The sequence below is a fragment of the Podarcis raffonei genome, chromosome 14, assembly GCF_027172205.1.
Source record: "Podarcis raffonei isolate rPodRaf1 chromosome 14, rPodRaf1.pri, whole genome shotgun sequence".
In the NCBI taxonomy this organism is placed as follows: Eukaryota; Metazoa; Chordata; class Lepidosauria; order Squamata; family Lacertidae; genus Podarcis; species Podarcis raffonei.
The window spans coordinates 1,405,863-1,433,242 of NC_070615.1; the positions used below are offsets into that span (position 1 = coordinate 1,405,863).

The 27,380-nt window shown below is 42.6% G+C and overlaps 1 pseudogene; it reads left to right on the forward strand.

Annotated features, from left to right (window-relative positions):
• Positions 1 to 27,380, forward strand: LOC128401929 (uncharacterized; annotated as a pseudogene).

The following is a 27,380-nucleotide window of genomic DNA, read 5'->3' on the forward strand; positions in this document are numbered from 1 at the left end:
ATGCAGAGTGCAGGCAGTGCAGAAAATCGGGACACATTGCCTGGGTGTGTCGGGCTTGGCCCACTCGACGCCAGGCATCAGATGACCGACCCAAGAGCCCCAGGGCCAAATGCACCAAGGCAACTTGGCGGAGATCACGGACTGCCAGGTATACCAGTTGCCCCATTCCAACACAGAGAAAATTTACGTAGAGGTACAGATAGGGGGGGCCCTGTGCCGCATGGAGCTTGACACGGGTTCAACTCTATCCATAATCTCAGCACGGACCTTAAGGAAACTGTGCCCTAGTGGGGGTCCCAAACTCAGGCCGGCCCCATTCACCCCCCGGGACGTCCAGAAACGTAAAGTCCCCACAACGGGGGTGGGGACCTTCAGGGCGAGATATCAAGGGTGGAAGCGGCAATTGGACTTGCTTATAGGATTGGCATGGTTTGGACCACTGGGGCTAGCCGTCACTGGGGTGAACAGCACTAGCTTACAAGTGGACGTGGATGCCATATGCAAAGAGTTTCTGGGGGTTTTCGCCCTGAAACTCCACTTAGACGAGGAATTGGACTGGCTCATGGAGCAAGGAGTGCTGGATCTGGTGCCTAATGCCCCCTGGGAAACCCCAATCGTCACACCCGTCAAGCCTAATGGTTCGGTCTGCATTTGCACAGACTACAAATGTACCATAAACAAGGCCCTCACGGCCCACGCATACCCAGTGCCAGTGGTCAGCCATGTCCTCGCTACCCTGGCTGGGTAAAAAAAAATTGGCAAGCTGGACGTGGCCCAAGCCTATCAGCAGTTGCCGGTGGACAAGGCCACAGCAAAGGCACAGACAATTGTGATGCACAGAGGAGTGTTCAGGGTAAAGCAGCTGCAATTCGGCATCAGCATGGCACCAGGCATATTCCAGAATCTAATCTCTGCTTAAAGGGATTCCTGGCGTCACCCCCTTCTTCGATGATGTGTTGATTACTAGGCCCATGCCAGAGGAGTTCAAGGACCGCCTCCGCACCATCCTGCACCGTTTCCAGATGGCGGGTCTCAAGGTGAAGTGGGAAAAGTGTCTACTAGGAGTGCCTCAGGTGGACTTTCTGGGATTTATAGTAGATGCAGAAGGGGTCCACCCAACTGTGGACAAGGTACAGGCCATTTGTGGTGCCCCAGCACCCAAGGGCAAAACTGAACTTCAGGCCTTCTTGGGACTATTGAACATTTACCATGCCTTCCTCCCCCATAAGGTGGTGGTAGCAGAGCCCCTACACAGACTCCTGGACCACCGGGCCCCTTGGGTGTGGGGCCAGCACCAGGAGGCCGCATTCCAGGCAGTCAAGGACTTGCTCATCTCGGACTCGGTCTTGGCACACTTCGACGAGAGGCTGCTGGTGGTGCTAGCATGCGACGCCTTGCCCTACGGCATCAGCGCTGTGTTGGGACACCAACTCCCAGACAGAAGAGAGGTGCCTGTGGCATACTTTCCCCAGACGCTCACCGCAGCTGAGTGGAACTAATCACAGATCGACAAGGAGGGTCTGGCAATCGTGAAGGGAGTAAAAAAATTAGAATCATAGAATCATAGAATCATAGAGTTGAAAGAGACCACAAGGGCCATCGAGTCCAACCCCCTGCCAAGCATGAAACACCATCAGGGCACTCCTGACATATGGTTGTCAAGCCTCTGCTTAAAGACCTCCAAAGAAGGAGACTCCACCACACTCCTTGGCAGTAAATTCCACTGTCGAACAGCTCTTACTGTCAGGAAGTTCTTCCTAATGTTTAGGTGGAATCTTCTTTCTTGTAGTTTGGATCCATTGCTCCATGTCCGCTTCTCTGGAGCAGCAGAAAACAACCTTTCTCCACTCTTGTGGCTGCCCTTGCTGGCTGCTAATTCCCAATACATACTTATTATCTGTAGGTGATCTACCAATCTACCTTCCACCTACCTAGCAATGTTTAATTGTTTTTTAAGGATTGCTTTTCTCCATGTTTTGAGCTCTCCCTATTTTTTCCCAGTAAGTCACCTGGTGAGGTATAAATAAACATATGATAATATTAACCTGCTGGTCACAGCAAGCTTTATCCTGCTGCACTTTGCTTGCATTTTGTAAATTGCTCAGGTGCGTGACATTTCTGACACACCCTCCACCTCGAGCCCTGAAGGGCAGGTTGCCACGGAGTCCCCATCTGACTGAAAAGAAGCAAAGCAGCTCAATTCAAGCCAAGCCAGGCCAAGATTGTGTCCCCACAAAGTCTCTTCATGGTTGGAGGATGGATGGCAGCTAATGGATTGAGGTTGAATCCTGACAAGACAGAAGTACTGTTCTTGGGGGACAGAGAGTGGGCAGGCGTGGAGGACTCCCTGGTCCTGAATGGGGCAACTGTGTCCCTGAAGGACCAGGTGTGCAGCCTGGGAGTCATTTTGGACTCACAACTGTCCATGGAGGTGCAGGTCCATTCTGTATCCAGGGTAGCTGTCCACCAGCTCCACCAATTCCATGATCTCTTGTACGGGCGGCCCTTTACCGTGGTGATTAACCACAAGCCGTTGCTCGGCCTGTTTGCCCCTGAGAAGCAGACCCCCCCTGACCCAGAGCCCACGCAAGAGTTTATGAGCCTGGAGCTGCTTCCTGACCGCCCCGTTCAGGCACAAGAAGTTGCGCACCATTCCACGAAAGATAGGGTCATCTCCCAGGTCCTGGACTGGGTGTGGAGGGGATGGCCCAGCAGCAGCCCCGGGCCAGAATTTGCTGGCTACACAACCCGCAAACATGTCAGCCCACAAGGGGTGCCTGTTATGGGGAAGCAGGGTCATCGTTCCCCAGCCCCTCTGCAAAAGGGTCCTCATAGCCCTACACGAGACACACCCAGGGGTAGTGAGAATGAAGGCCCTTGCCAGGAGTTATGTGTGGTGGCCGGGGATCGACCGAGAGATAGAGGCCTGGGTCAAACATTGCCAGGCCTGCCAAGAATCCCACCCAGATCCCCCAAGGGGTGAGGATATTTCACCCCTCCCATTGCAAGAATCTGCTGATGTTTCAGAAAGGAGGGGGCGGATTTTGCTCATTACTTATTCCGCTCCAGCCTGACTTCAAGGGGAGTCTGAGTGTTATCTGTGTATAGATAAGGTCACTGCTCATGCAGCTGTAACACTCAGTGCAGTCCAGCGTCTCCATTTAGTCTGTAGTTAGTTTGTATAGTAGCTGTAGAGAATAAAATAAGTTATTCTACAGAAGCTGTCGTCCATGTGGTTCATGCTCTGCTGTGCTCCGCTGACTACTGAAAGTGAGTTTGGTGCTCACAGTTTTGAGTTGTGAGTCCACAGTACTTAGACCTGCTTCCTGTGTGGAAAGTCTCTGGAAGTGCTTTCCAACTCGCCTGGCCCAGTCAGGGCTGAAGAGGTTGAGCCCAGTCTGTGGCACTGGCTCAAAGGCGAAGCTGACAAGGGGCCCAGTCCAGTCCCGGGAGTCCGCCCATAGGCTCCCTGATACCCTCATCTCGGACAACAGAACTGCATTTATGTCAGAAGAATTCCAGACCTTCACAGTGCAGAACACCATCCGCCACATCCGCTCAGCACCATTCCACTCTGCAACCAATGGCCAAGCAGAGTACATGGTGTGGACAACCGAGGACACCCTCCGCTGTATGACACAAGGGGACTGGGAGTACTGCCTCGCTGCATTCCTTCTAGCACAGCACAGCACCCCCAGCACAACGACTGGCCAGAGCCCAGCTGAACTACTAATGGACCAGTGCCTCACAATTAGAGCTCAGGATGAGGAAATGGCGGGGAATGGCAGAAACCCCCGGACCTTCGTGGCCCAGGACCCAGTGTCTGCAAAGAATTTTGAGGCAGGCCCGACATGGGTACCTGCCACAGTCACCAGGGTGACTGGTCCCGTGTCGTACAAGGTGCTGAGGGGGGGCAATGCTGGCGCCGCCACTGCGACCAGATATGACGATTCCCAGGAGAAAACCAGGAGGACGGTGGGACAGAGGGGTCCCAAGGGGACCGCTGGGCAGTGAGGCCATAGAGCAGGAGGGGTGGGCAGGGGAGGCAGAATCAGTAAGTACAGAGGGGACCCCTAAGGCCGAAAGGACACTGGAACCAGAGCTGTGACTGAGCGGGCCAGTTGCGCCAGACCAAACAGCCCCGTCACAGCCAGCAGCCTTGGAACACAAGCCAGAACTAGAACCCCTGACCAAGGAACACCCCAGGCCGCAACGCATACGTAGGCGCTGGCGTACCTTGAGGACTACAAATGAATGCAACCTCCCAGCAGGACTGGAACTTAGAGTGGAGGGGTGTTATGTACTGAGCTGAATCCTAGAACAATAGGATCCAGAAGGCAGCAGTCTGATTGGTCCGCAGGAGCCACCCAATCCAGCTCCAGGTGGAAGTGAATCAGTGACCTGATTGGCCTACAGAAGCAGCCCGGAATTAGCCAATCACGCAGGGCCCATTGTGTAAATAATGTATATATAGCTAGAAGTTTCAGGAAAAGCTTCATTCATTGCTACTATGAGCTGAATAAAGAGCATGAAATTCACACTTGACATATCTCTAGTAGTGCTGCTGTCAAATTCAACTATAGTGAAAAATATATGGTTAGTTTTAAGCCCCTGTGGGTTGACAGAGTGTCTGTCTGCCTGTGTGCAAAAACCAGGAGGGGGTGGGTCTGCTTCTCCTTTATAAGTGGCAGAAAATGCTGAGGGAGACAGAAGGGGGAACAACTGGAGGGAGCTATTGGGAGCCTTGTCCTCTGTGAGCTTGTCTGTTCCTCTTTTAAAGGAGGAGGCCCCTCGACTGTCTTCTGGTCCAGTGTTGGACCATTTCGACTGGATTCTCCCTGCTGATGTGGATAGATTCCTTTGAGCTGGTAGGCCCACCACCTTCCTCCTTGATCCGTGCCCGTCTTGGCTGATTAGGGTGTGCCCAGACGTTGCGCAGATCCCCCTGGTTGAAATTATCAATTTGTCCCTTGGCATAGGGACATTCCCAGGGGAGCTGAAGGAAGCAGTGGTGTGTCCGCTCTTAAAGAAAACTTCATTAGATCCTTTAGATCTATCCAATTACTGCTCAGTTTCAAATCTTCCATATCTGGGTAAAATAATTGAGAGAGCGGTTGCTGAACAGCTTGGCACATTTCTGGAGATAACATCAGCTTTAGATCCGTTTCTGTCCTGGTTTCGGGACCGAGACGGCTCTGGTCACCCTAACAGATGATGTCCGTAGACAACTTTGACCTTTGTGGCTTAGGACCCTCGTATTTATGGTACCGCCTCTCCTGGTATGCCCTGCAGAGGATATTAAGTTCCATGAATAACCATAGTTTAGAGGTCCCGGCCCCTAAGGAAGTCAGACTATCCTCCACCAAGGCCAGGGCCTTTTCAGTGATGGCTCCAACCTGGTGGAATGCTCTGTCCCATGAGACTAGGGCCCTTCAGGATTTAACCTTCTTCCAATAGCCCTGTATGACAGAGCTATTCCACCTGGCCTTTAATTTGAATTCAGCCTGATCTGTTATTTCCCTTCTCTTCCCTCCCCCTCCCCTTTTATGAAGATTTCCTGCTCTGGGACCTCACAGCTAATTCTCCCCTGGCCTCCTCGCTGGCCCAAGTAGGACTAATTCAGTCAGCTAGCCCTGGTGACTATCTAATGTTTATTGGATGGATTTTCCCCGAATTGATTTGAACTTTGAATTTTATGGTCATTCATGCTTTTATACTGTATTTTATGCTGCTTCTATGTTGTATTACAATTAAGTGTTTTAAATTTGTTGTTAGCCACCCTGAGCCCGGTTTTTTGAACCGGGAAGGGTGGGGTATAAATAAAAATTTATTATTTATTTATTTATTTATTTATTTATTTATTTATTTCCTCTTTTAAAGCTATTCAAACAAGGTAAATAGGAATGTTTTAAAATTCCTCCTAGAAGTCAGCAATGAGAGAAATAGATGCACCTCACCTAGGAGGACATTCCCCAGAAGGAGAACCATCACTGAGAAGGTCCTGATGGGTCAACACGAACCAGTCAGCCCTTAGTGGTCTGTTTCATGTAGCCTAGTATTTGCCTAGTCTGTCTGTCTGGATCATAGAAAAAAATACCTCCCCAACAATCTACAACAATCTACAACCTGGCTTTTTTAGCTGGAGGTGCTGTAGATTTAACCTGGGAATTCCTGAATGTGAAGCATTGCTCTGCTATTAAACTCCCAGTCCCAGCCCACCCTCCATTTCAAAGATTTTTTTTTTTTATTTCCCCTCCTTGCTACAAGAACCTTGGGCATGTGAACCTGGCAAGCACACCATTCCCCTCCCCCAACCATCGTATAGTCAATCAAAAGATGTGGCACACTCACACCATTTGAATGGCAATGCCCATCAACTGGGGGGGGAGCTCGGCCCCCTCAAATATTCTGGGGGGGGAGGGACCTCAGGCCCTAGGAGTTGGCTCCTATGATGGCCCCACCGCTATGTACCTGCTGAGCCTGAAGGGCACCCCAAAGGACCCCACTCCAAGGCAGCATAAGGTAGCAAAGAGTGCCCTTAACCCAATAATTGTTCAGGTGTTTACCTCACCAGATCTTAACTTGTCTTTTCAGACTGAAAGCCAATTAAACAAAACAAAAACACCACCCAAGTCCCAAGGCCAATCCAGGGCTCCCCCTCAAATTCCTACTCAGTCCCCCAACTAGGAAAGACCCTCCTGCACAGAGCAGGTGCTGCAAAGAGAAGAGCAGGCTGCTTGGGCAGCGCCAGCTTATAAAACCTGCCTTCTTCCCCATCCTGATTGGCCTGACGGCCCCCCTGACCCTTCCCTTCCCCTCCTCCTCCACAGGACAAAACCACAGTGCGTCTTCTTCCCAGGGGGTTGGAGTGAGGCAAATTCACCCCCAATGAAGAGTGGAAGCAGCATTGCACATTGTACAATGTTCAGCGAATGTATGCAAATGCTCAGCGAATACATGAGGCTGCTAAGGTTCTGCCTTCCTTTACTTACAAACTACTGAGCAGTTCTAGCGGGTTGCTGGGGAAAACCTCAAGGAACACTACCTCTGATTGCAAGACTATTGTGTTCACATTGCTTCTTAATTAATATTCATTTGCCTAAAATGTGATTCTCAGAATATATATATATATATATATGGTCTCCTGTAGGTGTGAAAAGCTGATAAGCATTTGCTGGGAGATGGAATAGACCACACAGCTGAAGCCAATCAAATTGTTCCCAACACGGGTATCAAAAGGTAGTTTGTTTATGCCTTTTTCTGCAGATGATGCCTGACTGCAGGAGAAAAATAACTGGCATGCAATAAAAAACAAAAACAACCCATTTGCAGGGTTGAAAATTACCCCAAATGAGAGAGAGAAATTACCAGCCTGCAGATATGAGAATGCTTGAAACGGAGGGAAAATTATCCAGACACAACAGTAGTTCCTCTTCTGAAAGGCAGGGCTCTGCCCCCCAATCTGTCCTCTTTGATAAGTAATTTTTATCAAGAGTTTTCTGGCAGTGAAGGCATTTCTGCCAGCACAGAAAGGTCTCTCTTAATTGTGGGACAGGGGCTATATTTTGTCCCATGGACCACTTGGAAATTGCTGGAGCTCTTGGCAAACCACTTAATGATTTTTCTGCATGTTGTAGCAATTGTATTTTTACAGACACAGACAGATGACTTGAACAATGCTCATAGTTTGGGAACCCCTGGGGTAGACAAGATTGGACCAATGATCCATATGAAAGAAAGCTTCATATGTGTGTCTGATGCACAAAACCATTTGTGTGCATTTGACTTTAGAGCTATGTTGAAAATATTGCTTGGACTTTTGAGAAGTTTATGAAAATAACCATAACACATTGTCTTAAAATGTACTGGGTTTTCTTTTTGCAATTAAAACTTCAGTAAATCTAAGAACAGACCCTTTTTGAACCTTGTCTTCAGCTTCCTCTTCCCCACCTTGCAAAAACCCTTTTGCTTCAATCATTAGGGTCAGAATTTAGTCAGTAATTAGGCTAGACTGGGCAGATTTATATGGGGTGAGAACATCCTTGCTATAATACCAATTCTGCAGCCATAAAGCATTAAAGAGAAGATTGAACTTAAAAGGTGAATCGAAAAGTGAGGAGGCTGGTCACAAACACTTGTAAAAACACTTGTAAAAACACAGTTTTTACAGCATCAAAGGGCAAATTTATATATATATTACACACACACACACACACACACACACACACACACACACACACACTATAAAGATAAAAGCAGCAGCGTTGTGAGGGGGAAAAGAGATAAAACCAAAGTTATGAGCTTGAAGATTGAAAGTGGCAACAAGACTGAAAACAAAGGAAAAATTATTATCTTTATCATTTTATTGTTATTGTAGTGGTTAAGAGCGGTGGACTCGTAATCTGGTGAACCTGGTTCGCTTCCCCGCTCCTCCACCTGCAGCTGCTGGGTGACCTTGGGCCAGTCACACTTCTCTGAAGTCTCTCAGCCCCACTCACCTCACAGAGTGTTTGTTGTGGGGGAGGAAGGGAAAGGAGATCGTTAGCCGCTTTGGGACTCCTTCGGGTAGTGATAAAGCGGGATATCAAATCCAAACTCCTCCTCCTCCTCCTCTTCTTCCTCCTCCTCCTCCTCCTCCTCCTCCTCCTCCTCTTCTTCTTCTTCTTCTTCTTCTTCTTCTTCATTTCATATTAAACATCTCAAAGAGGTATCACAACACAATAAAAACATCTTTCCTATATAAAAAAATTAATCATATCCAAAGTTAGTCCTGGTCAGAGTAAACCTATGGAGCTTAATAGACATAAGCAACTTGGGTCCACTGATTTCATTGGATCCACTTTGAGTAGAACTTAGTAGGATGCCAGTCAATTAAAATCATTGTACAGTGGGGACTTCCGGTCAGCGCCAGCGATTAATGGCGGGTTCCCTCTGAGCTCCGGAGGGAACCGGCTCCATGAAGCGTGGGTCTGGCCGCTGCGGCGAAGCGGAGACCCGAAGAAATCACAGGCGGTGAAGCCTGCGAACTCGGAGACTCGGCGGGCTCCATTTGCGCCCCCTCCCCGACTGCAAGGGAGCCTTTTAAAAGGCTTCTGAACGGAGCGGGGGGTGAGCGGCGCGGAGCTGAGAGTCATCTACCATCTTTTACCATCTTCACAGGGCGAAGCCGCAAGCCATTGTCGGAGAGCGCTGATTCCTTTCTGGAAATTTGGACTGAAAGCAACTACCCGTGAGTAGGGGTAAGAAGCAAAGTTTCTATCAAAAAATTTAAGTGAATTTGGCACCGAAATGGGAGAAGTATAAACAGGAAGTCTGCTTCTCCCGACTTGTAGACAGAACAAAGCAGAGACTGTAAAGCAGTAACTTTGGAGGTCGTTCTTTAAAAATCCTAAATCCACCACTGAAAAAGAAGGATCCCCCTCCTCTTAGCAGGGGTGGAGGGGTAATTTTAGAGGTCTATTTTCCTGCAAAGACAGCGAGAAATATAGCTTTATCTGCTGCCTCTAAAACCTGGAACGGACTGCATTTGACATCTGTCAAAGCGCTAGAGTTAAAGAATACTGATACTCTGCGAAAAGATACAATTGTTTTTAAATGGACTTGGATATAAAATGTAACTTTTGATTGAAAGTGTGTATAGTTAAAGAACAAAGGGGAGCTACTAGGACTATATTTGTTGCAACTGAAACTGGAACTGTGTCCCCCTAGAGGAGACTTGTTGTAGCAAACACCAAGCTACAAAATAACTGAGCCTGGAAAATTCCCTTTCAAAACAAAGTGACTAGGCGTGAGACTGACCTTGGATTGTGTATGGGAGTGCTATGGCAGATGAGAAGGGCAAGATAGAACAGACGGAAGAAAAGACGCTCAGGTCTGGGAAACAATACAAAATAGATACTGCTCAGCAGAGAAGGGCCTCAACATCTGGAGCAGTTGGCACGTCAGGAGTTACGGTTTCACAACAAAGGCTAAAGGCGATGTCATCTCAAGATCCACTTGCTCAGGCACTTAACAAAATTAATGCATCACTGGAAAATCTAGCTAAACAGGTTGCGGAGACAAATAAGCAAGTAGCTGAGGCCTCAGCTAAAATTGATTTGAATACTACAAGCATAAATTTGAACACTACAAGCATAAATGAATTGGGAAAGAAGGTGAACTCTAATACACAGTCTATTGAGAAGCTATTAGAAGAATTGGCTACGACCAGGAAATTAGCTGAAGAAGCAAAGGAGATTGCAACTGCTGTTTAGGAAAGGATACCACCGGTATATAAGAAACTAGAGGACCATGATTTGACTTTGTCTATGCTGGAACTTCAAGGGAAAGAGAGGAACTTAAGACTCCGGGCAGTGCCAGAAAAGGAGCAGGACAATTTGGTGGAATATCTTACAAAGGAACTTACAGAATTTTGGCAAAAAGACCTGGGGAAGGAAGAAATTAGGATAGTGAGTGCCTTTAGGATTGGCAGGAAACAAAGAAAGAACAGAGCAAGGGATTGCCTGATTACTTTAAGAACAAAAGAAGAAAGACATAAAATTTTGAATCTACAGTACCAAAGAACTCTGGAAATTGAGAACTCTTTTGTGGAAATCTTCAGGGATATACCTAAACTTATATTGGATGTCAGGGCCCACTACAGAGATCTGGTGGACCTATTGAAAAGAAACAGAATCCCCTTCAGATGGGAATTTCCCCAAGGTTTATCTTTCAAATTTAAAGGAAGGAAAATAAGAATAAGAACTGTGGAGGATAAAGACAAATTTTTGAATGATCACGAGGAGAATCTACAGAAGGGAGTGATTGGAGAGGAACTAATCGTTTCAGAAGAAATTCGAGACATAGCAAACTTATCATTTGGACTTGCTGAGCCGGGGAAAGGCACACTACCGACAGAGGAAGAACAACAACTGGGTGCAGTTGGTGGGAGTAAGTAATTCACTATGGCTCTGCAACTTCTAAGCTGGAATTGTAATGGCCTCAATTCCCCCCGAAAGAGGAAAAGTGTATTTCATATATTAAGAAAAGAACAATTGGATTTGATTTGTCTACAGGAAACACATATAAATAGGTTCCACAGGAGGTTGCTCATAAATAAGAGATTGGGACAAGAATTTATTTCATCTGACAAGGTTAAAAAAAGAGGAGTTGTGTTATATGCAAAGGAGAAACTCACACCGAAACAAATTTTTAAGGATGAGCAAGGAAGATATTTGGCTATTGAAATCCAACTACAAGGAGAGAAATTTCTGATTGTAGGGGTCTATGCACCGAACGAGGGGAAATCTGAATTTTTTAAGAAGTTGCATGAAGTTCTTGTGGACTATATGGACTATAATATAATCTTAATGGGAGACATGAATGGAGTGGTTTCTATAAATATGGACAAGGCACAAAGACAGGTAGTTACCAAAGATGGTAGACTACCAAAGACTTTTTTTGAACTGACTGACAATATGGACCTGATTGACATCTGGAGAACTAAGAACCCCTTAGGGAGAGAGGGAACTTTCTTCTCTGAAGCTAAAATGACCTGGACTAGAATTGACCAAATTTGGATTACTAGAGGAATGGCACCAAAGATAAAAAAAAGTGGAAATCTGCCCTAAAACTTGCTCAGACCATAATGCAGTAAAGATGGAGATGAAGCAATTGACACCTGGCTCCTTTAGATAGAGGATGAATGACACCCTATTTAGAGATGAAGAAGTATACAAAAAGGCCCAAAAAACTTTGAGAGACTATTTTGAAATAAACTTGACTACTAATGTTGAAAAAAGAGTAATTTGGGATGCCAGTAAAGCCGTGATGAGAGGGTTTCTGATTCAGCAGAATGCAATAAAGAAGAGAAGTAGAAATGAGAAAAAGGATAAAATTCTGGAGAAAATAAAAGAAGGAGAGAAAAAACTGAGAGTTAAGCCAAAGTCACAGGAGATCCTGAAAGAAATAAAGTTGCTTCAGGTACAATATATGGAATTGATGAACCAGGAAATAGAATGGAAAATTAAACAAATGAGTCAGAAGACATTTGAATCAGCAAACAAATGTGGGAAATTACTAGCATGGCAGCTGAAAAAAAGACAAAAATTAAATACAATTACAAATCTGGAAGTGGAAGGAAAAGATATACATAACCCAATTGAGATTAGAAACTGCTTCCAGAAATACTTTAAATAACTATATGCACAAGGGCCACAGAACGAAATGGACATAGATCGATTCTTGAAGATAAATGGATTACAAAAAATTTCACAAGAAAGTAAACTTATGTTGAACTGTAAAATATCTGACCAGGAGATAGAAGGTGCCATTCAAAATATGCAAGTAGGCAAATCTCCAGGACCGGATGGGTTGTCTTCCTGCTACTATAGACTTTTGAAAGAGTGGTTATTGCAACCTTTGAAGGAAGTGTGCAATGAAATTTTGGAGGGGAAAAGGGCACCAGAATCGTGGAAAGAGGCCTACATTACACTAATACCAAAAACAGAGACTGAAAAGACTCAACTTAGGAACTACCGTCCCATATCCTTATTAAATGTGGATTACAAAATCTTTGCTGACATTTTAGCTAAGAGATTGAAAAAAGTACTGATTGAGGAGATTCATAAGGACCAGGCGGGCTTTCTTCCGGGTAGACATCTTTCGGATAATCTAAGGAATATAATTGACATTTTGGAAAAGTTGGAAGTGAACATAAACACTAAGGCTGTTTTGATATTTGTGGACGCAGAGAAAGCCTTTGACAACATTTCTTGGAGCTTTATGAAAAAGAACCTACAGGGTATGTGGGTAGGCAATGGTTTTGAGAATGGTATTGGTGCAATATATTCAGAACAAACGGCTAAACTAATTGTAAATAATGTGGTTACAGAACAGTTTAAGATAGAAAAAGGGACACGACAGGGATGCCCAATCTCCCCTCTGCTTTTTATCTCGGTCCTGGAGGTTTTGCTGAACATGATTAGAAGGGACCGGATGGTTAAAGGTATACAGGTCGGAGCCAAACAGTTTAAATTAAGAGCGTTTGCAGATGATCTAGTCTTGACACTACAGGAGCCAGAATCTAGTACTAAAAGAGTTTTAGAACTAATTCAAGAATTTGGTCAGGTGGCAGGATTTAAATTGAACAAGTTAAAAACCAAAGTTCTTGAGAAAAATTTAACACCGATAGAGAGAGAAAAGTTCCAAAATGAAACAGGCCTGACTGTGGTTAAGAAAGTGAAATATTTGGGGATTAATATGACAGCTAAAAATGGGAATTTGTTCAAAGACAATTATGAAAAATGTTGGGCTGAAGTGAAAAAAGATTTAGAAATTTGGTCAAATTTGAAGCTTTCCTTGTTGGGTCGAATTGCAGCTATAAAGATGAGTGTATTGCCTAAAATGTTGTTTTTGTTTCAAACTTTGCAAATTTTGGACAAAATGGACTGTTTCAAGAAGTGGCAGAAAGATATTTCTAAATTTGTCTGGCAGGGCAAGAAGCCTAGAATAAAATTTAAGATATTAACTGATGCAAAGGAAAGAGGTGGATTTGCCCTGCCAGACCTGATACTTTACTATGAATCAGCAGCATTTTGCTGGTTGAAAGACTGGCTGCTTCTTGAGAACACAGACATTTTGGATCTTGAAGGTTTTAACAATGTTTTTGGGTGGCATGCATATTTGTGGTACGACAAGGTGAAAGCACACAAAGCTTTTAAAAATCATATTGTCAGGAGAGCACTGTTCAATGTTTGGACTAGATATAAAGATCTATTGGAAAATAAAACTCCAAGGTGGTTGTCACCAATGGAGGCTAAAGCTCAGAGGAAACTTAACATGGAGGCTAAATGGCCAAAATATTGGGAAATTTTGGAACTAGAAGGGGACAGATGGAAACTGCAGAGTTTTGAGAAATTGAAAGATAAAGTGCGAGATTGGCTTCATTATTACCAAATAAGGGAGGTTTATAATTTGGACAAGAAAGTTGGTTTCCAGGTGGAAAAATCAAAATTGGAAACAGAATTGCTAGAATCCAAAACTAAGACCTTGTCAAAAATGTATAACTTGCTGCTGAAATGGAATACTCAGGATGAGACGGTTAAATCTGTAATGATTGAATGGGCACAAGACGTTGGACATAATATTATGTTTGCTGACTGGGAACAGTTGTGTACCACCGGGATTAAATTCACGGCATGCAATGCCTTAAGAGAGAATATTATGAAAATGATATACAGGTGGTACATGACCCCAGTCAAGCTTGCAAAAATCTATCATTTGCCCGATAATAAATGTTGGAAATGTAAAGAGACTGAAGGTACATTCTTTCACCTCTGGTGGACGTGCCCAAAGATTAAGGCTTTCTGGGAAATGATATATAATGAATTGAAAAAGGTATTTAAATATACCTTCTTGAAGAAACCAGAGGCCTTTCTCTTGGGTATGGTCGGCCAAGTGGTGCCAAAGAAGGACAGAACTTTTTTTATGTATGCCACAACAGCAGCAAGGATACTTATTGCAAAGTATTGGAAGACGCAAGACCTACCCACTCTGAAAGAATGGCAGATGAAAATGATCGACTGTATGGGACTGGCAGAATTGACGAGCAGAATCCGTGACAAGGGAGAAGAGTCGTCTGAAGAAGATTGGAAAAAATTTAAGGACTATTTACAGAAATATTGCAAAATTTCAGAAAGTTAGATGGTGTTGGATTGAAATTGAGAGGTTTCTAGTTGCAATGATATATAAGAACATAGATGGGGGGAAAAAGGGCTTGAAAAATAAGGTAATGTTATAAGCTGTAATGCTTTAAATGAAGGATTTGCTGAACAAATAATCTTAATTGGGATACAAGAAGGAGAAGTACGAGGAGGTCTGAGAAATGTGTTATTTAAAAGTACGGTTTATGAAATTTATGTCTTTGTTTAACGTTTTTGTTTGTTTTGTTTGTTTGTTTGTTTGTTTAAAAAATTGGAAAACTGAATAAATATTTTTTTAAAAAAAATAAATAAATACGGACCTCTGGAACGAATTAAGTACTTAACCCGAGGTACGACTGTATATCTCAAAAACATCAAATCTCATACAGATGTGGACTGGGATAGCAGAAGAAGCATAAAAACAAAAATCTTAAAGCTGAAAATGTAAAATCTGACAGAACATTTGCACTGTCTCCTCAGCATAGAAATGGCATCAGAGGCCAAAAGAATGAATAATGGAGTGGGGGGGGGGATATAGATGAAATAAAGAGTGATTGCTTCATCCATGTTTTATGGCCATCAAGCTGCCTTTCATCATATTGATGTGCCTAACAGGTTGAAAGTGGTCTGAAATTGCTCATCACCTCCTGGACATCAAAACTGAAAGGAAGATGGGGGTGGGGGCAGTACTGATCCATTTTTTATGCTCTTCTCTGCTCCTCCCACAGATGGGTGTCAAGGTGGGAGCTGGGAGCAGGTCAGCAATAACTCACAAGGTGTGAATGAAATTGACACTATATTCAAAGAAATAAAACAGCTCAGGCTTTGTGAGCACAGAAATTCTTCTCAGTAGGTCTTGCCCACAAGGAGGCAGTTGTTGCCTTCTTCCCACCACTAAGTCTCCTCCTCTCCTAGGTTCCAAAGCAACCTGAGACTTTTTCACCTTGTCTATCTTTGCTCCGCCCTCTTCATACCCCTATGGGTTCTAGGAGACCAGGGGGAAGGGGAGTTGGTCACTGCAGGAGGGAGAGACTCCCTGACTTCTTCAGCAACTTGCCCCATCTCTATCTTTTTGGCCTCCACTTCTGCCTCCGCTTCTGGACTGCTCTCTGCCTCAGCTTCTTCCTGCTCACGAAACCCTTTACCTCTTCAGCTTCTGACACCTTCTCCTCCCAGTCTGCTCCCTCTTCTCCCTCTGACCACTCATCGTCATCCCACCACCAATCCCCTGGCTCTGAGCTTTCTTCCTTAGGGGTTCCCCAGCTGGTACGTCCCACCATTCCTCAGCATTCAGCCAGTCCATGACAGTGGGACATGGGACAAGGCCTCCAAGTAGTAACAGGTCAAGGATGTTTGAGTAGGAGAAGGTGGTGCTTGAGAAATTCAATTCCCAGCTTGTTTAAAGCCTTGAAGCAAGTGGGCTGCCAATAATTTGGAATTTTGCAAAAGTGCTGTCAAGTATCCAATCTGCCACCAAAAAGAACGTTTAATTAAGAATTATGGGGGTGAAGGAGACAAGCTGGGGGGGGGAGGTCTTGAATCACTGCAATCTTTTGTTGCATTCCCCCCTTCCTGATTTGCTGGTATTAGGTGAATGGCTTTGTACTTGAGTGATTAAGTCTGCTCACCCTCCTGGGGCTTACCTGGGAGTAAATCCAATTAAGCCCAGAGGGAGCGCCTTCCAAGGAAATATTCATAGGATTGAACATTAAGTAGGGATGGATGAATCTGTCAGTTTTGGGTTCTCTCACTGCCTCATTTTCCCAGTCTTAAATTCAATTTCCCACATTTCTCCAGCAATTCATGATTTTTGTTTTTAAACTTCATGAAAATTAATCATTATTTCAGTGCACATTCTCCTAATACATCTATTTCTATAAGCAATTTTGCCTGATATACACATTTTTGCAAGTCATTTCCCCTAATTTGGGGCATTTGCATATCTCACTAACATATGACGCGCAGCGTAAATTAATAATTCAGAGTTTTAAAGAATAAGAGCTTTACTGAGTTAAAATAAACTTCTTCATAAACAACATGGTTCCAAACAGTTTGACTGAGATTACATACTGCTCTGCTCACAGCTGAAGCAGACAGACTCAGCTGAAAAACTTACAGAGAGCACAAAAGAGAAACTGGCTGCTAAGTCACATGACAGAGTGACTCCCCAGTTAGAAGTTAGGCCTGAATAACTTTAGGAGGCCCAAATGATTGTGCAGTCCCAGCACTTCCCAGCCTGCTTTGCTGCTCCTGCTCTCATGTGTCTTTGTCACATGACAACATATGCATATTGATTTGCACTTTACCCTTCCATGCACACTATTTGGTTGGAGATCTGCATTTGGGGAAATGCGGGTTTTGAGAGAGAGCTGTGCTTTTGTTCTCATATTGTCTTGGAAAGTGCAATATTTAATCCCAAACAAAACATTTTCTACTCCATCCAGTTAATGGGCAATAAGTCCCATTGGATTCAGCAAGGCTTTCTTCTGCAGAGGTGTGCACAGTATAAAGTAATGTGCATTGTAAACCAGTTTCTGTATTTCATTAACACACTTGATTAACCAAATTACACCCTACTTTTCCTCCCAAAGGAACAGGATTGAAAATTCACCAACCATGCTCTCTGAAATTTCTCCCTGAAATTTAGGATCCATCTCACAGCTGCCATGCATCTATGTGGCTAGCTATTTGGTTATTTATTTAGAGAATCTTCAGCATGCTCCTCAGCCCAAAAGGCTCCCAGAATGGCTCCATATGATCAAATCAAGGCAGTGCCTACACTGCCTTTTACAATCTAAAAAAATAAATAATCCATGACCCACAAGGGGAAAGAGACAGGGAGGTAAGATGAAAGTCAAAAGCCAAATTCAGGCACTAGTTTTTAAGCCGTTTTCTCTCTAAGGAGCAGCTGGGCCTCCAGCAAAGATGGCCAAATGAGCCCTGCTCATGAGGCAATCAGATGTAACGGCTGCCTCCAGGTGACCCTGTTTATTTGTCCTGACTGGTGCCATAGGCTTGCGTCAACCTCCCTCAATAAAGCTGGGAGCTAGGGAACATGATGGTTCTGAAGGTCTGAGATTCTCTGCATTTGGTAGTGTTTCCTAATATCCAGTAGCATGTGGGATAACCAGCCTCATATATCCAACATGCTTAAATCTAATTAATGTAAGCAGTAAGCTTTCCTGCCAGGCTTACCTCACCTTGGGAGAAACTATTTTGTTCCCCACCTGAAAAGCTCAGCATGTAAAGAGGTCTAAGGTGGTTGCTCCATGCTCGGACTGTATGGCTTTTACAATCCATTATTATGTTTCTAGTTCTATAAGATATTTATTAAAATTTTTAGAGGTACAAAAAGAAAAAAGAAAAAACATCATTTTAAACAAAAAAAGATAAAATACAAAAGAGAAAAAATAAAAATAAAAAAGAAAGAGCAGATAATTAAAATCCATTAAGCAAAAAGAAAAATCAAGGAAAAAATACAGCAAATCTTCCCATTACTTATCTTTCATTAGCTTATTTCCCTGACCTCCTCACACCTCCCTTTTTTGTATTCTAGGTCAATTATCCATTTCAGCAAATCCTTTCCCTCTTTTCAAATTTTTGTCCTGTAAATTTATCTTGATATTGATATAACTTTACTTTCCCTCCTTTCACCAATTAACAGTCTGTTTTTTCCTAAATCTTTGTAGCATTTCTGCTAAAATCACATAAATTCATTCCAACATCATTCTAACATTCATTAATTTTGCAATGTTTCTGTAAATAGTCTTTAAATTTCTTCCAATCTTCCTCCACCGACTCTTCTCCTTGGTCTCGGATTCTGCCAGTCATTTCCGCCAGTTCCATGTAGTCCATCACCTTCATCTGCCATTCTTCCAGGGTGGGTAGATCTTGTGTCTTCCAATACTTTGCAATAAGTATTCTTGCTGCTGTTGTAGCATACATAAAGAAAGTTCTATCCTTCTTTGGCACCAATTGGCCGACCATGCCCAGGAGAAAGGCCTCTGGTTTCTTCAGAAAGGTATATTTAAATACCTTTTTCATTTCATTATAGATCATCTCCCAGAAAGCCTTAATCCTTGGGCATGTCCACCAAAGGTGAAAGAATGTACCTTCATTCTCTTTACATTTCCAACATTTATTATTGGGCAAATGATAAATTTTTGCAAGCTTGACTGGTGTCATGTACCACCTGTATATCATTTTCATTATATTCTCTCTTAAGGCATTGCATGCCGTGAACTTCATACCTGTGGTCCATAACTGTTCCCAGTCAGCCATCATAATATTATATCCGACATCTTGTGCCCATTTAATCATAGCAGATTTCACCGTTTCATCCTGAGTAATCCATTTCAACAGCAAGTTATACATTCTTGACAAATTCTTAGTTTTGGAATCTAACAGTTCTGTTTCCAATTTTGATTTTTCCACCTGGAAGCCAATTTTTTTATCCAAATTATATGCCTCCATTATCTGATAATAGTGAAGCCAATCTCGCACTCTATTTTTTAATTTTTCAAAACTCTGCAGTTTTAATCTGTCTCCCTCTTGTTCCAAAATTTCCCAATATTTCGGCCATTTGGCCTCCATATTGAGCTTTTTCTGAGCCTTCACTTCCATTGGTGACAGCCACCTTGGGGTTTTATTTTCAAGCAGATCCTTATATCTTGTCCAAATAAACAGTGCTTTTCTGACAATATGGTTTTTAAACGCTTTATGTGCTTTAACCTTATCATACCACAAATATGCATGCCACCCAAAAATGTTGTTTAAACCTTCTAAATCCAACACATCAGTGTTCTCAAGAAGCATCCATTCTCTCAGCCAGCAAAAAGCGGCTGATTCATAATAAAGTTTTAAGTCTGGCAGGGCAAATCCACCTCTTTCCTTAGCGTCAGTTAATATCTTAAATTTTATTCGAGGCTTCTTGCCCTGCCAGACAAATCTAGAAATATCTCTCTGCCACTTCTTGAAACACTCCATTTTATCCAAAATTTGCAATGTTTGAAACAAAAACAACATCCTTGGCAATACATTCATCTTTATCGCAGCAATTCGGCCTAACAATGATAACTTCAGGTTTGACCATATTTCTAAATCCTTTTTCACTTCCCTCCAACATTTTTCATAATTATCCTTAAACAGATTCACATTCTTGGCAGTCATGTTAACCCCTAGGTATTTCACTTTCTTAACCAGTGTTAGTCCTGTCTCCTTCTGAAACCTTTCTCTCTCCATCACTGTTAAATTTTTCTCTAAGACTTTAGTTTTCATCTTATTCAACTTAAAACCCGCCACCTGACCAAATTCTTGAATCAGTTCCAATACTCTTTTAGTACTAGATTCTGGCTCCTGTAATGTCAATACCAAATCATTGGCAAATGCTTTCAGTTTATACTGTTTGGCTCCAACTTGTATACCTTTAACTGTTTGGTCCCTTCTAATCATGTTTAAAAGAACCTCCAGGACTGATATAAATAACAATGGAGAGATTGGGCAACCTTGTCGTGTTCCTTTCTCTATCTTAAATTCTTCCGTCACTACATTGTTCACAATTAATTTTGCCTTTTGTTCTGAGTAAATTGCACCTATACCGTTTTCAAAACTTTGGCCAACCCCCATCCCCTGTAAATTTTTCTTCATAAAGCTCCAAGAAATATTGTCAAAGGCTTTCTCTGCATCCACAAATATCAAGACTGCTTTAGTATTGATATTCACTTGTAACTTTTCTAAAATGTTAATTATGTTCCTCGTGTTATCAGACAAGTGTCTGCCCGGGAGAAAACCAGCTTGGTCTTTATGAATTTCTTCTACTAATACCTTTTTTAATCTTTTAGCCAAAATGTCTGCAAAAATTTTATAATCCACATTAAGCAAAGATATGGGGTGGTAATTCTTAAGCTGTGTCTTCTCAGACTCTGTTTTTGGTATAAGTGTGATATAAGCTTCCTTCCACGACTCTGGTGCCTTTTTCCCTTCCAATATTCCATTACACACTTCCTTTAAAGGCTGTATTATCCATTCTTTCAAAAATCTGTAGTATCTTGAAGTCAAGCCATCCGGTCCTGGGGATTTACCCAATTGCATATTCTGGATGGCCCCTTCTATCTCTTGCTCCATTATTTTATAGTTCAACATTAGCTTATTTTCTTGAGAGATTTTTTGTAATCCATTTGTTTTCAAAAAACAATCAATGTCCATTTGTTTCTGGGTTTCCTGTGTATATAGTTGTTTAAAATACCTCTGAAAACACTTTCTAATCTCCACTGGATTCTGTATATTTTTCCCTTCTACTTCCAAATTTGTAATAGTGTTGAGTTTCTGTCTTTTTTTCATTTGCCAAGCCAGCAGTTTTCCACATTTGTTTGCCGATTCAAATGTCTTTTGTCTCATCTGTTTAATTTTCCATTCTATTTCCTGGTTTATCATTTTCATATATTGTACTTGATGTAACTTTATCTCTTTCAGAATCTCCTGCGACTTTGGTTTCGCTCTCAGTTTCTTCTCTCCTTCCTTTATTTTCTCCAAAATCTTATCTTTTTTCTCATTTTGAACTCTCTTTTGAATCGCATTCTGTTGTATCAAAAATCCTCTCATAACCGCTTTACTTGCGTCCCAAATTACTCTTTTTTCTACAGTGGTATTCATATTTATCTCAAAATAGTCTCTCAGAGTTTTTTGGGCCTTCTTAGTCACTTCATCATTCCTAAACAATGTGTCATTCATCCTGCATCTGAAGGAACCAGTTGGTGTTAGTTTCAATTCCATCTTTACAGCATTATGGTTGGAGCACATTTTAGGGCATATTTCCACCTTTCTAGTCTTTGGAGCCAGTCCTCTAGTTACCCAAATTTGGTCAATTCTTGTCCATGTCATTTTGGCCTTAGAGAAGAAGGTTCCCTCTCTTCCCAAAGGGTTTTTAATTCTCCAAATATCAACTAAGTCCATATTGTCAGTCATATCAAAGAAAGTCTTTGGCAATCTACCATCCTTAGTAACTACCTGTCTCTGTGCTTTATCCATATTTGTAGACACCACTCCATTCATACCCCCCATCAAAATCATATTATAGTCCATATAGTCCATCAGAGTCTCATGTAACTTTTTAAAAAATTCCGATTTTCCCTCATTTGGTGCATAAATGCCTAATATCAAAAATTTCTCTCCTTGCGATTGGATTTCAATTGCTACAAATCTTCCTTGGTCATCTTTAAAAAGAAATTTCGGTGATAGGCTCTCCTTTGCGTAAAGTACTACTCCTCTTTTTTTAACTTTGATGAAATAAATTCATGCCCCAATCTTTTATTTACCAATATTTTCCTGTGTAGCCTTATCACATGTGTTTCTTGTAAACAAATCAAGTCCAATTGTTCTTTTTTTAATACATGAAAGACTCTTCGTCTTTTCTCAGGGGAGTTCATCCCATTAACATTCCAGCTTAATATTTGCAGTGCCATGATGTAGTTACTTTAAGTCTCCTCCAACTGCGCCCAGTGCTTGCTCTTGCTCTGTCGGTGGTGTTGGTATCCCTTTCGCTGGGCAGTCCAATCCAAAAGGTAGCTTTGCTATGTCCAATATAGGTGATCTTCTGTCCAGTACTCTTTGCTCTAAACCTCTGTCTGGTGATCTTCTGTCCAATGCTCCTGGTTCTTTTCCAAGTACCTTCTGTAAATCCTCTTCGTGAATGCTCAGAAATTTTTCTTTATCTTCAACTGATCTTATTTTTATTTTCCTTCCTTTAAAGCTGAAGGATAGGCCTTGGGGAAATTCCCACCTGAAGATGATTCTGTTCCTTCTCAGCAGAGCAACCAAGTCTCCATAATTGGACCTAAGGTCCAAAAGATATTTCGGGATATCTTTGAATATTTCCACTCTTGTCTGCAATATTTCCAAAGTCTTCTGAAAGTGCCAACCCAAAATTTTGACTCTCTCTTCTTTAGATCAGAGGGTAATCAAACAGTCTCTTACTCTATTCTTCTTCCCTCCTCTTCCAAGCCTAAAAGCACTCACGATTTTCACTCCTTCTTGTTCCAAATCCAAATTCCAAAACTCTGCAAATTCCTGTGTAAGAAATTCTATCAGACTATCTTTCTCCAATTCAGGTACAGCTCTAATCCTCAAGTTCGTCTGTTTTTCCTTGAGCTCAATCATAGAGAGAATGAGCTTATGGTCCTCAACTTGTCTCTGTATATCTGGGACTCTCTTTGTTTCCAATTAAGTTACTTTAACTTCCACAGCATCCACTTTTTCCTTAGCTTCCTCTGCAATTTGACGGGTCGAAGCAGACTCCTGTATCAATTTCTGTATGGCTTCTATGTTGGTATTCACCTTTTGTCCGAGACTATTTATACTTTCTGTATTTATATCAATTTTGGTATTTGCAGCATCCACCTTCGCATTTGACGCATTGACTTTTACATTTGTCTCATCTACTTTCCTGCTGAGTTTTTCCAAAGATTCATTTATCTTACCTAGCACAGTCGCTAAAGCCTCTTCTGATGACATTCCTCTTGGTTTAAGTTGTGTTGGTACAGCTGCGGGTGAGGCAGAAGGACCAGATGCTGACGCTCTTCGCTGCCAAGACTTCCCAGATCTCATTGTTTTTTCTGGGAGTGACAAATCTACTTTTTCTTTCCCATCTGCCATAACACTCAGAAAGTCCAAGGTCAATCCCACAGTCAGGCAGTTTTATCTTTCTAATGGAAAATTCCCCTGGTCCAGCTCTTATGACAGTTTCCACAGCTACCTCTAGGGGGAAACAGTTACAATCTGTACTTGTATTGATCCAAAATAACTCCTTTTAAAACATAACTCAAGCAGGAAATTTAGTTTCAATTTTCAGTTACTTTCCCCCCCTTTAAAGTCAGAGGGGGACAGTTAGAAACAGTTAAAAACAATGTATCTCTCTTTGACAGCTAACAGTCAGAGCGCGTTCCAGATATGGCAGCCTTATTGTCTAATTTGCAGCCCATTCCCAGGTTCTGAGCAGTGGAATTTTAACTTCCTTCCCTCTCTCTCGCAGGTATAAATAGTCCAAAACTTCTCCCCCCTCTTCTCCTGCTTCCAGGGGTTTTTTTTTCTATTTTTAGAAGTTGAAATTTAATCCTTTCCAATCGGCTCTCCAAGACTCTAGCTTGCAGCCTCTTTGCTTTGTTCTATCTACAAAAGCAGAAGGCGGACTTCCTGTTTATGCCTCCCCGCTACAATTCTGAATTAAATCTTTCTTCTTTTAAAAGTTTCCAATTTGTTCTACTCACAGGTAGTGTCTTTAAAATCCAATTGTTCTACTCACGGGTAGTGTCTTTTTAAATCCAATTGTTCACAGGAAAAAGTCAGCGCTCTCCGGCAACGGCTGTGCGGCTTCACTCCATGGAAAAAGCAATCGATTCACAGCACCGCGCTGCTCACCCCACTTCGCTCCGGAGCCCCGCGAACGGGTTTCCCCGCAAGTAGGGGAGGCGCCGAGGGTGCCCGCCGAATCCCACGTTCACAGGCTTCACCCGCCTGTGATTTCTGAAGGGTCTCCGCCTTCGCCGTGACGGCCAGACCCGATTTTCACGGAGCAAATTCCTCTTAGTCAGAGGAATTTGGCCATTACCGATGGCGCCAACCCGGAAGTCCCCCATTATTGTGTTTCTATACCAATAATTTAGGAATTTTCATGACTCTAACTAAGCCAAGCTTTACTGCCTATGTTTTCTGACTGGTGTGTGGAAAAGCACATGAATCTGACCTTTGGAGAGTTTATAACAATTTTGAACTTACCAAACACATGGTCTTTTTCTATGCTGTAAGAAGAGGGGAACTTTGGAAGGAACTTAGAAGGGCATAGTTTTCAAGATCTAATAGCCTGTATTCCCACACTTCGTTGCATAATTTGTATTTTTAAATCTCAACACAGCAAGGGCTCTTATAACATAAAGGGAAAACTTGAGACCACTTGTCCCTCAATCAGAGGAGCAAAGGAAGGATGAGGCATGTTGAGAACAAAACTGGAATCTTTTTCTTTTCTTTTTTTTAATAAATATTTATTAAAATTTTCCGTTTTATACAAACAAAAAGAAGAAGAAGAAAGCACAAAGAAAAAGGACAATATTAAAAACACATAATTTTCAAAACCTGATTTCCAAACCATCGTCCCTTGACTTCCTCATACCTCCCCTTCTTGTTTTCTAGTTCAAATTATTTATCCAGCAAATCCTAATCTCCTAACTTCGCAATTAATTAACACCTTATTTTCTATTCAGCTTCTTAAATTATTATAACTTAAACCTTATTGAAACAAGAGAAAAAAGAAAAACATTTCTTCCATATTCTTTTACCATAGCAGCTAGAAACCATTAGTTTCAATCCAACTCCCTTCAAGATTCAGTAATGTTACAGTATTTCTTTAAATAGTCCTTAAATTTCTTCCAATCTTCTTCTGCTGACTCTTCTCCCTGGTCGCGGATTCTGCCAGTCATTTCTGCCAATCCCATACAGTCAATCAGCTTCGTCTGCCATTCTTCCAGAGTGGGTAGGTCTTGCGTCTTCCAGTGCTTTGCTATAAGTATTCTTGCTGCTGTTGTTGCATACATAAAAAAAGTTCTATCCTTCTTTGGCACCAATTGGCCGACTATGCCCAAGAGGAAGACTTCCTGTCAGCGCCGACTTCCGGTCAGCACCGACTTCCGGTCAGCACCAGTGACCGAAATGGCGGATTGCCTCTGAGCTCCGGAGGCAATCGGCTTCTGGCGAAGCGGGGACCCGAAAAAGTCACAGGCGGGGAAGCCTGTGAACCGGAGGCTCGGCGGGCTCCTTTTGCGCCCCCCCCTCACTGCGAAGGAGTCTTTTTAAAGGCTCCTGAACAGGTTGGGGGAGAGAGGTGCGGGGCTGAGAGCTGCAACCGTCTCCGCGAAGCGAAGCTGCACAGCCAGGGTCGGAGAGTGCTGATTTCTTCACTGGAAAATTGGACATTAAAAAAGAACTACCCGTGAGTAGGATTTGAGAGCTAATTTGGAATAAATTTACCAAGAATTTGGCACCGAAACGGGAAAGGTAAAAACAGGAAGTCGGCCTTCCCGGACTGTTAAAAGAGCAAAGCAAAGAGACTTCAAAGCTTTAACCGAGAAAGACGTTTCTGAAAGGGTTAAAATTCAACACCTAAAAGGAAATTCCCCCCTCTGTTTGCAGGGACAGGAGGGAGTGATTTAAGAGACATTTGCCCTGCAAAAAAAAAAAAGGGATTAAAAGTATATTTGCTGACTTTAAAACCTGGAAACGGACTGCCTCTGACAGGGAAGTCGATCAGTGGGAAGAACTGTCAAACTGCAAGGGTAAAAGTAAAAAAGTTTTGATTCAACTCTGTAAAGGATACTTTGTTTAGAATCATATTGAAAGTAACTTTTTAAGACTTGGAAAAATTGGACTTTTGTTATTGGGGACCTATTAGGACTTTAGTTGTTTTAAAGTTGCAATATGAAGCTGGAATGTGTCCCCTAGAGGTATTATGTTGCAATAACATCTGAGTCAAGTAACCAAGCAGTGGAAAATTCCTTCTTAAAACAAACTTCCTTGGCGTGGGACTGACCTTGGGTTTTGAATGAGAGTGTTATGGCAGATGGAAAAGGGAAGATAGAGCTGCCACAGGAAAAAACCACCAGGTCTGGTAGACAATACAAGACTGATACTACACATCAGAGAAGGGCCTCAACAGCTGGTGTAGTGGGTACAGCAGGAGTTGCTGCCTCACAGGCAAAAACAAAAGCTATGTCATCTGAAGAGTTATTGGCGCAAGCACTGGGCAAGATAGATGCATCTTTGGAGAAATTAGCCAACCAGGTTGCAGAGACAAACAGACAAGTGGCTGAGGCCTCAGCAAAAATTGACTTGAACACTTCAAGTATCAATGAATTGGGAAAAAAGGTGAATTCTAATACACAGTCTATTGATAAATTATTGGAGGAATCAGCCTCAACTAGAAAGTTAGCCGAGGAAGCTAAAAACATTGCAACTGAGACCCAAGAGAAGATACCACCGGTATATAAGAAATTAGAAGAGCACGACCTGACATTGTCTATGATAGAGTTACAAAGGAAGGAGAGGAATTTAAGACTAAGGGGCGTACCAGAAAGTGAGAAAGATAATTTGGCAGACTTTCTCACAAAGGAACTGTTACAATTTTGGCAGCAAGGCCTGGGTGAAGAAGAATTCAAGGTAGTGAGTGCATTTAGACTTGGTAGAAGACAAGGAAAGAATAAAGCAAGAGACTGTTTGATTACCTTAAGAACAAAGGACGAAAGGGATAAAATTTTGAACCTGCATTACCAAAGGACCTTAGAAATTGAAGACGCTTTTGTGGAAATTTTCAAGGACATACCTAAACATATTTTGGACGTAAGGGCCTACTACAGAGATTTGGTTGGCTTGTTGAGGAGAAATAAAATACTTTTCAGGTGGGAATTTCCCCAGGGTCTGTCTTTTAAGTTCAGAGGGGAAAAAATAAGAATAAGGACAGTAAATGACAAGGACAAATTTCTGAAAGACTACGAAGAGGATCTACAGAAGGAAGTGGAATCTGGAGAGGACACATCAGCGTTAGGAAAAGGAATTTTGGACATAGCAAACTTATCATTTGGATTCCCTGGTTCAGGGAAAGACAAGCCACCGACAGAAGAAGAACAACAACTTGGTGCTGTGGGAGGGAAACCTAAATAA